This window comes from Empidonax traillii, unplaced genomic scaffold (genome assembly GCF_003031625.1).
Source record: "Empidonax traillii isolate 1590-97213 ecotype Southwest subspecies unplaced genomic scaffold, ASM303162v1 scaffold1720:size69070, whole genome shotgun sequence".
NCBI lineage: Eukaryota > Metazoa > Chordata > Aves > Passeriformes > Tyrannidae > Empidonax > Empidonax traillii.
The window spans coordinates 50,429-61,199 of NW_020956913.1; the positions used below are offsets into that span (position 1 = coordinate 50,429).

General features: G+C 59.1%; 1 long non-coding RNA gene across 1 annotated transcript in view; it reads left to right on the forward strand.

Moving 5' to 3' along the window:
* The first annotated feature begins 5,734 nt into the window (after positions 1–5,734).
* The window catches only part of LOC114070863, an 11,079-nt gene continuing 6,042 nt past the window's right edge, over positions 5,735–10,771 (forward strand). The window contains exon 1 of the long non-coding RNA XR_003573972.1: positions 5,735–5,982. This is a non-coding gene — a long non-coding RNA (uncharacterized LOC114070863). The remainder of the gene's footprint in view (positions 5,983–10,771) is intronic.

A 10,771-nucleotide genomic window follows, 5' to 3' on the forward strand; every position in this document is an offset into this window, starting at 1 on the left:
ATCTGAATGGGCAGAAAATAAGGAAGCTGGAATAGACACAGTATAAATATTTGTGTTTATACACAGATCACAGAAATCACAGAATGCTTTGGGCTGGGATCTTAAATCTCATCTTATTCCACCCCCGCTCCATGGGCAGGGACACCTCCCACTAGCCCAGGTTGTTCCAAGCCCTGCCCAGCCTGGTCTGGAACACTTAAAACCACAATGTTTCTCTCTTTATCTCCCCAAAACACACCAATTCCAGGATCTAAACCTCTCTGACTGTCTTGCCTTGCTGCTGTCTGTGACGTGGGAGCTGTTTCCTCTCCCTTCTCCATTCCCCAGCGATTCCCATCCATCCCATCCTATCAAATTAGCAGCTCTGGTGAGGGCTGGCTCCAAACAGGAGCTGTGTAAACAACAAGCCACAAGAAGGGGCTGGATTGAAGTGGCTGGTGTTGAGAGGCTCCCTCTTGCTTGCTTTTTCTCCCTGCTCCTTGCTGGAGGAAACAGCAGCTTCCTGCTGGAGGGAGAAGGTGACGGATGCCAGGAGAGAAATTTGGGTCCCTTCACTCCCAGTCAATGTGGAGGAGCCCCAGCCTGGCCCTGACCCAGCCTAACCAAGCTGGGCTTGCCCCCCAAACCCACCCTTCCCCCTCGCCAGGGGTCACTGCTGCCAGTCCTGGTGCTCACCTGGGGATTGGGCACCGCTCTGAGCTGGGAATCTCAGCTCCCACCCTCCATCTCCCGTGCCCTTGGAAGTGATTTTCCACCGGCAGGAGCTGCCATGGCTCCGATTCCCTTCACATGTCGGCTCTCGTTGCATTTTCAGTTGTGCACCACATTCAATTCATACTTGGAGGGAGCAGAAGTGGCTCCAAGTCCCCTCCTATTTCCCTGAGCAGAACGGGACCTTGTCCAGGGCTAATGGGAACCAGATGATGGCAGAGGGACGAGCAGGAGAGGCAGTGAGAGGGAGATGGTTCTTGCTGACACTGTCTTTAAGTGGAAACATCTCGCTTTCAAGTCGGAGGGTTTGGGTTGTCAGTGAGGTCCAGAGCCAGGTCCTACCACGTATTGTTATTCCAGATGAACCTTCATCAAAGGGGATGAAAATCTGTCCCTGGGCTTCTCTATAAATGATCTGCTGTGAAATCCAAACATGAGCCTCCGTATAATTCGCAGCTGCAGCAGCTCTGGGATAACCCAGGAGTGCCCAGGCCGGGAGGAGGATCCACGCTGTGTTCGTGGCTCTGTGATTTCTGTGCTCAGCTCTGGCCACCCCACTGCAGCAGGGCAGGGCCAGGAGGGGCTGAGGGTGGCACCAGCCTGGATGGGCCCAGGGAGCAGCTCAGGGGGGTCTGTCCTTAGGAATGAAGTTCTGCCGAGGGAGGAGACCCCACATCCTTCATTTCAGGGGGAAGGGTGGCACTGAGGAGGAGCAGGGCCTGGAGGACTGGAAGAGCTGTTCCACCTGCCTCTGGCTGCAGCCTCAGGGCCACCATCCTTGATGGCAGCACTGGGACCACCCTGTCCACACTGGCACCACCACGTCCAATGGCAGCACTGGGATCACCCATCTGAAGGAAAAACATGGGGATAACCACATCCAGCGGCAGCACTGGGATCACCACAGTGGGGCCATCACCTCTGGCAGCACTGGGACCACCTCAGCTGGTGGCAGAGTGGCCATGGCCTGTCCCTCCAGCCCTGTGGGGCAACCACAGCCCAGCCAGCCCCACTCACGGAGCATTCCCACCTCCCACCATCCCAACAAACCCCTGGAGCAGCAGATCTGGGGCCTGAGCTGCACCCCCAGAGCCAACCATCGTGGCCTTTGGAGCAATGCCTTGGCCAGCAGCATGGATGGACCACCCCAAACCCCTGTGGTGACACGGCAATCACAGGTCACAGCAGGGCCTCATTGTTGCTCTCCATGAGCCCAGCCAGGCTCTTTCCAAGAGTTTCAGCAAGTGAAGGGTTAAACTGGTGTAACCAGCTCAGCCTGGGAGCTCGGGAAGCCAAGTGGTGAGTAAGGGGCTGATGAAGCCTCTGCAGCTCGGACTGGGGATGGGTTGGGCCATGTGAAGTGTCTCCAGCTTGGATTTGGGATGGGTTGGGCAATACCTCTCCCAGGAGCATTCCTTGTGCTGGAGCCGTGGGGCTGCAGCTCTCCGTGTGCCCCCAGTCCCCTGGACACGGACCCCACGGGCTCTGCTCTTCCCACAGCCCCTGCCAGCCACTGTTCCCATGACTTGCTTTGATTCTCGTGTCCACCCGGGCAGCAGCTCCTTCCTCCTGCTCAGCAGCGTCGGGAAATGGGACACGGACAACAGAGGGGTGGGATGAGGGCAGTGGGAAACACAGCCCTTGTCCACGCGTGGGCTCCGGATGCTGCGAGGTGGGAGGTGGCGAGGGGAGGCACAGGGGACCCCCAGCCTGGGTTTGGAAGGGTTTTGGTTCTTAAACCCGGTTCAGATTCCTGAGCACCCCCCTGCCCGTGTGCTCATCCCAAGGGATCCACGCTGCCACGCGTGTCCCCCGGGTCCCCGCTGTCCTCCATCGAGTCCCCGCGCCATCCCCTGCAGCCGGGGGAGCTCGCAGGCCTGCGAGCTTCCCACTCGCAAGGATTTCCGCGCAATTGTACCCCGGCAGAGCCAGGAGAGGGAGCCCAAGCCACCCCCAGCGCGCTCCTGGAGCCCGCCGGGCCCCACGCCCACCGTGGATGCTCCGCTGCCACCCTGAGCCGCTCTCACCATCTCCCGGGACACGTTTTCCAGCGGGAATCCCGGCTCCCTCCAGCCAGGGCTCTGCTCTGCATCCCTGTGCGGGTAACGGGGCTGCGCGGATCCAGCCCCGCTGGAATATCCCGACAGCCATTCCACAGGCATCCTCCTGCGCCACGGGAGACACATTCCAGAGAGCCGGGGGACCTCTCCACCCTCTCCATGGATGCAGGAAGGCTGCTGATGGAGCTGATGGAGACGCAGGGATTTCTGATGCTGATGGGGATGCAGGATCTGGGGTGCTGGTGGATTTGCAGGGATGTCTGGTGCTGATGGAGAGGCAGCTCCAGCTGGAAGAGGCCAGGACGCAGGACATGGATCCTGCACCGTGCCAGCAGATTTTAACTCCTTTAACCCTTTGCAGGTGCTGAGCACCTCCCTTTCCTGGGAGCTGCAGGAGGATCCTGGGAACACAACCCCAGAAAAGCCCCATCTGAGCCCCCTTGGAGGGCAAATCCAGTCTGGGGCTTGAGTGGGGTCCCAAAAAACCTTCAGAGCCAAATCCCAGTCACAAACCCCCGGGATCTGTCACTGCCTTAATTTGGATCCAAACCATAATAAATTCCTCCTTTAATCTACCCCAAACTGGGGGATTTGGAGTTGCTGTGCTGCACTGGTGGAACAGGGTGAGCTGCTATCCTGGCCATGGCACAGGAATTCCTTCAGGGCAGGGAATTGCCCCACACTTGGCAGGGCCACTGTGCAGCTTCCCCATCATTCCAAAATCCCACCACATTCCCCAGCATCCCACTGCTGCCTGGCTGAGGGGCTACACCAGCTCCCACTGCTTTCCCTGCTCCCCAGAGGGGATCCCAGCCCCTTTCCCAACATTTCTGATCTCCCCCCAGCAGCATTTGGGATTTGGGGGGCACTGGGATTTACCACACCATGCAAAATCCAGATCCCTCCATCAGCAGGAGCAGAGCCTGGGAGCCCCCCCAGCCTTTCCCTTCCCCTCCTACCTCCTCCAGCTGTCCCAGTTCACAGCTCCAGGCGAGTTGTTTCCATCAGTTAATTGGTGCTAATTAATTCCAGCAGCTCCAGACAGTGCAGGAGGCTCAGTGGGATCCAGGCACTGACTCTTCACCCCACGAGCCACGGCAGCCGGGACACGGCGGCTCCTCCAAGGCTTTGGAGCAACCTGGATTCTCCTCCTCTGGCTCCTCTGGGCCTCAGTGTCCCCTGTCTCAGTCACCTCCCCAGCTCTGTTCCATTTTAAGCATCACCTCTGTCCACACTGATCCTCCTGTTCCCTCCACCAGCTCCCTGGAAAAGGGGTTTTGTTGGGAAAAGGTCACTGCTGGGTGGTTCGGGATTTAGAGGTGGCTTCTCCTGCTGGCTGATGTCATTAGCCCTCCGTTAATTGCATTAACCTTCCTCACAGTCTCCAGCCCAGCTCACATGGTTTAGCTTTAAAAAATAGTGGATTTTTAGGAGAATATCAGCGAGCAGAGGGTTTTACAGCTCCCGGCGTTCCCTCCTCGTCAGCCCCACTGTGGTTTTACTGGGAGGCTCAGCACTGGAATAAAACTAATCTTCCATCATCAGAGTCTTGGCTGAATAATCTCCTTATAAAAAAAGGAAATCCTTTGTTTATTGGCAGGGCTTTACTTTAAGGGGAATTGGAAATGCATTTGGTGTTGACCTCGAGGCTTTTTAATTCAGCAACAATAAAATAAGTTGGTGCAACATCCAGTCTAATGGCTGGATGATTCTGGGCCTGGGCTGTATCCTGCTGCTTTCATTGCCAGGTAACCAGGAGACAAGGAGCTGAAGTGCTATTTGGTTTTTTTTCTAAGTATTTATTCTCTCATCTCTAATGATGAGGATCTTTAAATAGGTGGGAAAATTCCTGGTCTGTGGCTGGTGCGAGGATGTGCAAAGTGATACAGGCCAGGGATGCCTCGGTGCCTCCTGGTACCCTGCACTCCTCAATTTATTAAATTAGGTTCCTGGATTTATTTTGAGTCAGGGCCATCAGGAGGGTGATTTTCTCAGTGCTGGAAGTGGGATAAAAATATACCCATTTTTTCCTCTCAGCAGTGACTTTGTGGCAGCTGTTCAGGCCTGGACTGTGGAGGTACCTGAGCTCACGGGGGGACATCAGAGCCCTGAGTAACCCTGAGTGCCACCTCCAGGCTGGGCCACCCTGCACTGGCCTGGAAAATGGAGCTGACAGCTCTGGGACACAGCACGGGGCTCTGGTGTTGTCACTTGTCACCATCTATAACAGAGGGGGAAAAGAAATGATTTTATATGTGAAGGGAAACAAGGACATGGGTGGATGGTTCTGGATGCTACAGGACCTTGAAATACACGTGGAATATACAAATATACATGGAATAGGTAAATGTACATGGAATAGGTAAATGTACACGGCAGAGATAAACATATGTGGAATATATAAATATATATGGAACATATTCCCCATCCCTGGAAGTGCCCAAGGCCAGGTTGGAGCAACCTGGGCTAGTGGAAGGTGTCCCTGCCCGTGGCAGGGGGTGGGAATGAGATGAGCTTTAATGTCCCTTCCCGCCCGAGCCATTCCATGATTTCCTGCCCCTCTGGGATGCTCGGCCGGGGGGGGAGCGGCCAGCGAGGCGCGGGCCCTGCAGCGCATCCCCTGCTCCCCAAAAACCGCTGCCGCGCCTTGTGCCATGTGCCGGCGCCCCTGCAGAGCTGCGCCGCAGCCCAGCGCCCAGAAACCCGCATTTACTTCATCGCCGGGGAGCCGGGAGCGCTCCACCCTCCCGGTGCGTTCCGCGGGGTGTCCCCGGTGGCCGCCGCGCTGCGGGACGCGCTGAGCTCGGACCGTCCTACCCTCCGCGCATCCCCGGCGCGCTGGGCGCAGGTGCCCCGGGCCGGGGGATTTGGGGCCGGCAAAGGGTTAAAGCGGCCGTTTTCCCCCCCCCCCCCCCCCCCCCCCGGGGCCCCCCCCCCCCCCCCCCCCCCCCGCGGGAGGCGGCTCCGGTGACATCACCGCCCCGCCGCGCCGACACCGGCCGGGCGCGGACTGCGCTGCGCTCCGCGCTCGGTGCGGGGAACACCCCGGCCCGGCCTCCTCCTCCTCCTGCTCACCCTCCTCCTCATCCTCCTCCTCAGCCCTCTCCTCCCCTGGTTGTTATTTTTCCCCGCTCCGCGCATCCCGCGCCCCCCCCTCCCCGCGCCCGCGGAGCGCTCGCCCCTCCGCGCCACCCGCATGACTGTCACCAAGGTAAGGACACGGACCTGCCCCCCCTCCGCCCCCCGCGCCCCGCAAGGTGCCGACCGGGGGGCTGCGGAGAGAGCGGGGCCCGCCCGACCCCTTCCCCTTCCTCCCCTCCCCGGCCCGAGCGTCCTGCTTTTTATTTCTCTGGTTTAATGGATTTTATTGTCCCCTCGCCCCTCCCGCTCCAGCGGCCGCTCCAGCCCCGCAGCTCTGCTGCAGTTTTAACCCTTGGAGAGGGCGGCCGGCCGGGCCGAGCACCCCCCCGGGGGCTGAGCACCCACCCTGCCCCGGTCCGAGCATCCCCCCGGGGGCTGAGCATCCCCCCCAGCCCGAGCATCCCCCCCAGACTGAGCAACCTCCCGGGCTGAGCATCCCCCTTGAGCCGGACATCCCCTCAAACCGAGCATCCCCCACCCGGCCCGGGCATCCCCCGAGGGTCGAGCATCCCCTCGGAGGTCGAGCACCGCCCTCCCCGGGCCGAGCATCCCCCGGGGGGACCCCGCTCTAAGCCACTTTCCGCTCGGCAGATGCTGCCCAGACCTCTACAGGTGGCTGCCGGCTTGGCTGGGAGAGGGGGGGCGAACCTCGGGAATGGGGCTGGGGGGGATTAAGAAGCGAGACGGGGGGGTTCGAGGTGGAGGAGGGTCGGTGGCGGCTGAGCGGGCTCACCCTGAGCAGAGCAGAGGGGCTGGGGGGACGTGGAGCCCCCCAAAGCCGCACTCTGGCTGCGGGCTCAGCCTCGTGGCTCTCCCGGATTCCTGCGGCGCAGGGAAGGCTGTGCTTGCCGAGGGCTGGTGCCCGTTTGTCCCCATCCCCACGAGCCCTCGAGGAGCCGAGTTCATCCCCTCCCACTCCTCCATCCCTGAGTTCATCCCCTCCCACTCCCCCATCCAGCAGCAGGTCCGGATTGTGCCAGGGATGGCCCAGAGCACCCAAAATCCTGCTGGATTTGGAGGGACATGGCAGAGTCCAGAGGAAAGGGGCCACCTGCATCCTGTGGGAGCCCTGGTACCGTGGGAGCAGAGCTGGCCCTGCCTGTCCCACACCCACGGCCTTGCCCTGTGTCCCTCCCACCCACCATCTGGTGGTTCAGACTCTTGGGGGGGGACTCTGCAGCCCCCCAGCCTCGGGCAGCCCCCCCAGCCAAGGGCTGCTGGCCCTGGCCATGGCTGGAAGGGCCTGGGTGGGCTCTGATCCCCATCCTGGGAGTGGGACCGGTGGTCCCTGATGGTGCTGGGAGCCCCAGGGCTGCCCTGGGAGGTGACAGGGCTCATGGGGACTGGGACTGGGGGGGTGTTGGGCAGAGCCCTGCATTGGCTGGTTTAGTGCTCACAGAGTGGGAGCAAACGGGGCTGAAGCTGCCCTGCTCCTTCTCCAAGCCCTGAGGTGTTCCATGCTCCAGCAGGGCACTGGGAGCTGTGCTCTGCCTGCTGCCTTGCCCCCCAAAATTGCTGCTCTCCTGACAGGAGGGGACACATAGCACGGAATGTTGGGAATGTCCAAATGGGGAGAAATCCCTCTCTCCCATCTTTTTCTTTGGCAAATAACTTGTGTTTTGCCCCCTCAGCTCCTTCTGGGCTCTCACCAGAGCTGGCCTTTGTGGTTGGGTATTTTCCTGCCCCTGCCAGACCCACCAACTTCCCTGCTCCAGGAAAAGTGTGTTTCCAGCAATTCTGGGTGCTGAGAGAGGAGGGGCTGATGGGCAGAGCTCAAACTGGGTTTAAAACCAACTGCAACTGGGAGGCAAGAGCCACAAAGCCCCCCTGTGCAGGGCCGCAGTTGGAAGCCAGGCTGGTGAATTTGTAGAGCTCATTAACAGGTTTGTTCTGGGTGTGAACAGATTTATTCGGAGCTACCTTGGGAAAAGCCTGCAGGGCTGTCGGGGAAGCACCTGCAGGGGGAGGGGGAAGGACCCTGCTGGTAATTTTCGAGGAATGGAGGTGCAAAAATAGGAAGTTTTTGTCTGCACATCATCTGCTTTCATCAAATCAATGTGAAGCTCTAACACACCCTATGGATTTTGTCTCCTGCAATGTGGACTGAAAGGGAAAGCCCCAGAGTAGGTTCCTGACCTGGCACAGCGTCAGTGCCAGGATCTTTCCAGCCAAACTGGGGCCCAAACCCCAGCCCAGAGGTGGGGAACATGCCCTTCAGTCACTTCCCTGTGGCCCAGGCTGGTCTGGAGAGCGAAAACCAAAGTGGCACAAGCACACGAGGGAGAGGAGATGCTTTTCCTGGGGGGTTGGGGCTGTCAGGAGTCAGTGCGAGGTGGGGATTCAGGGAAGGGTCTGGTGATCCAAAGCTGGGCGAAGTGGTGGGATCTGGGGACTGGGAATTGCCTGGGTGTTCCCAGGGAGGAGCCCCAGGGAACTTGGGGAGTCTCCATCCTGCCCAGTCTGCCTAAAACCAGTAAAGGCCAGAGCTCCCAGTGCTGTCAGGGACTGCTGGGGGTGTTCCTGCAGCAGCTCCCACACTGGGGCTGCTTCCCAGGCAGTGCTGGAAACAGCAACCCTGGCCAGGCTTTTCCAAGCTTTGTAAATCTTCCTAAGTCATGCTGAGAGGAAAACCCATTTGCAAACGGGGTGCAGGGGCCTAAAGCCAGGCAGAGCCTTCCCGAGGCATCAGGGACACAACAAGCTCTTCCTGGGATGTGGAAAGGCAAGGAGGGGGCTGGAACATCTGCTGTCAGCATGTGAAACGAGCTGGTTCCATCCCTGTCCCAAGCCACCCCCTTCCCCTCCCACGGGAAGGAGCCCAAGCAGCCGCAGCACATCCCCAGATCCCAGTTTTTTTGGGAGGGGAGTTTGGAACTCGGGAGAGTTTCGGGAGGTTATAAATAGGCTGGAGATGGAGCAGCTGAAATGCAGGCAGAGCCCACGCTCTGGGAGCCGCCCAAATTCTGCCTGGCCTGGCCTGGCATGGGGTGCCACGGCGTGGCCACTCCAGCTCTGCCTGGCAGGGCTTCCTCCAGCTGGGAAGGTGCTGTTGGAATCAGGGACAGCTCCATCCCCCTGGTCCTGCTAGAGCCTTGGAAACTGCAACCCAGCCCACCCACTGCCAGGGGCTGCTTCCAAAGCCCCCCTTAGGGGGGCTTTGGAAGCAGCCCCTGGCAGTGGGTGGGCTTTTGGAAGCACCGGGACGTTCCTGGTGGGAAGTCACGATGTCCTCTGGCACCTTGGCAAGGGCAGATTCAGAGAGGCCGAGGCAGATGCTGAGCCATGGAAAAGCTGATGGTGGTTCAATCAGCCAGGTATTGATTGCAGGCACTGGGCCGTGTCATCAGGGGAAAGGGCTTGGCAGAAATCAGATTGGGCAGCGTGGACTGGCTGGAGTTGCTGGGAAATAACAGGTCAGGTCTTCTCCAGAGTGAATTTCACGGAGCACTGTGTGTGCTCTGATGTTTGGGAACCAACTCCGAACACCTCCAGGGCCTAAAGGGGTTCCAGGAGAGCTGGAGAGGGACTGGGGACAAGGGATGGAGGGACAGGACACAGGGAATGGCTTCCCACTGCCAGAGGGCAGGGAGAGATGGGAGATTGGGAAGGAATTGCTGGCTGGGAGGGTGGGCAGGCCCTGGCACAGGTTGCCCAGAGAAGCTGTGGCTGCCCCTGGATCCCTGGAAGTGCCCAAGGCCAGGTTGGATGGGGCTTGGAGCAACCTGGGATAGTGGCTCTGTGTGACAAGGGGCAGGTGCTCTTCCCAGTGGGAGAGGGAGAAGTTTTCTGCCTCGTCAGGCCTTGAAATCCGCGTATTTTTTAGTTGGGATTCAGTGACGTGGCAGTTGGAAAAGCCCCACTCGTTTGGGCTGCCCGGGAAGAGATTGACCATAAAGAAATAATGGTGTAAACCAGAAATGATTGGGAATGAATTTGTTGTGCAAAATCAAGTGATTGTTCAAAATGGAAGTGATTGTGTAAACCAGAAGTGATTGTGTAAAACAGGAGAGATTGTGCAAAATGGAAGTGATTGTGCAACATCAGGTGGTTGTGTAAAATTGAGTGACTGTGCCCCCAGGGTGGGCTGGGGGAAGGTGCAGGGCTGGGGGCTCCTCTGGAGTTGCTGCTTTGCAGCCCCTGTGCTGGCTGCAGGTCCTGGTGCCACAGCTGGGCAGAGCCAGGGAGGTGCTGTCGCTTCCCAGCTGGATGGGGATGGAACAAACCGGTCAGTGGTGGGTTGTTCATGGAGCACAGAACAAGCCCCCTTGTCCCCAGCAGGGTGATCTCCAGCTTTTGGTGGGATTGCTGGGGGCTGGGACGAGGATAAGGGGCTGCTTTGAGTCTGAAAATGGCAGCTCCCTGTTTCAAGGAATATTCCTCATCAAAGGCAACTTGTCCTGCCCAGGGCTCTTTAATGAGTTTTAATTGGGATTCAAAGCAGCATTAATGGGGTGTGTTAATGGGGCCTGGCTGTGGCCAGCAGGCCCTGTAATTCATCCCCTGCAAGGAGGGGTCACCCCCGCCCCCCCTGCTCCTTTTCATGGCAATTTTATCAGATGATGAATAGTCCAATTCATTCCCAGCTCGCTGAGAGCTCCCAATCCCAGATTCCTGCCTCTGAGTCAGTGGTAATTACCCAAACGTGGCAGGATGGAGCCAGCTGCTCTGTCCCCCCCAAATCTGGGAATCCCTGGCCGGGAGGGGAGCGGTGCCAAGCTCAGCTCCCAGAAATCCCACACTCCTTTGTTCCTGGCAGAGCTGCTGGCAGCGCCGGGGTTGGGCTGAGGAGCTCCAGCCTCCAGCTGGGAAAAGCTCTGGGAGCAAAACTGCCCGGGAGAGGCTGTGCCAGAGCTGCCAGG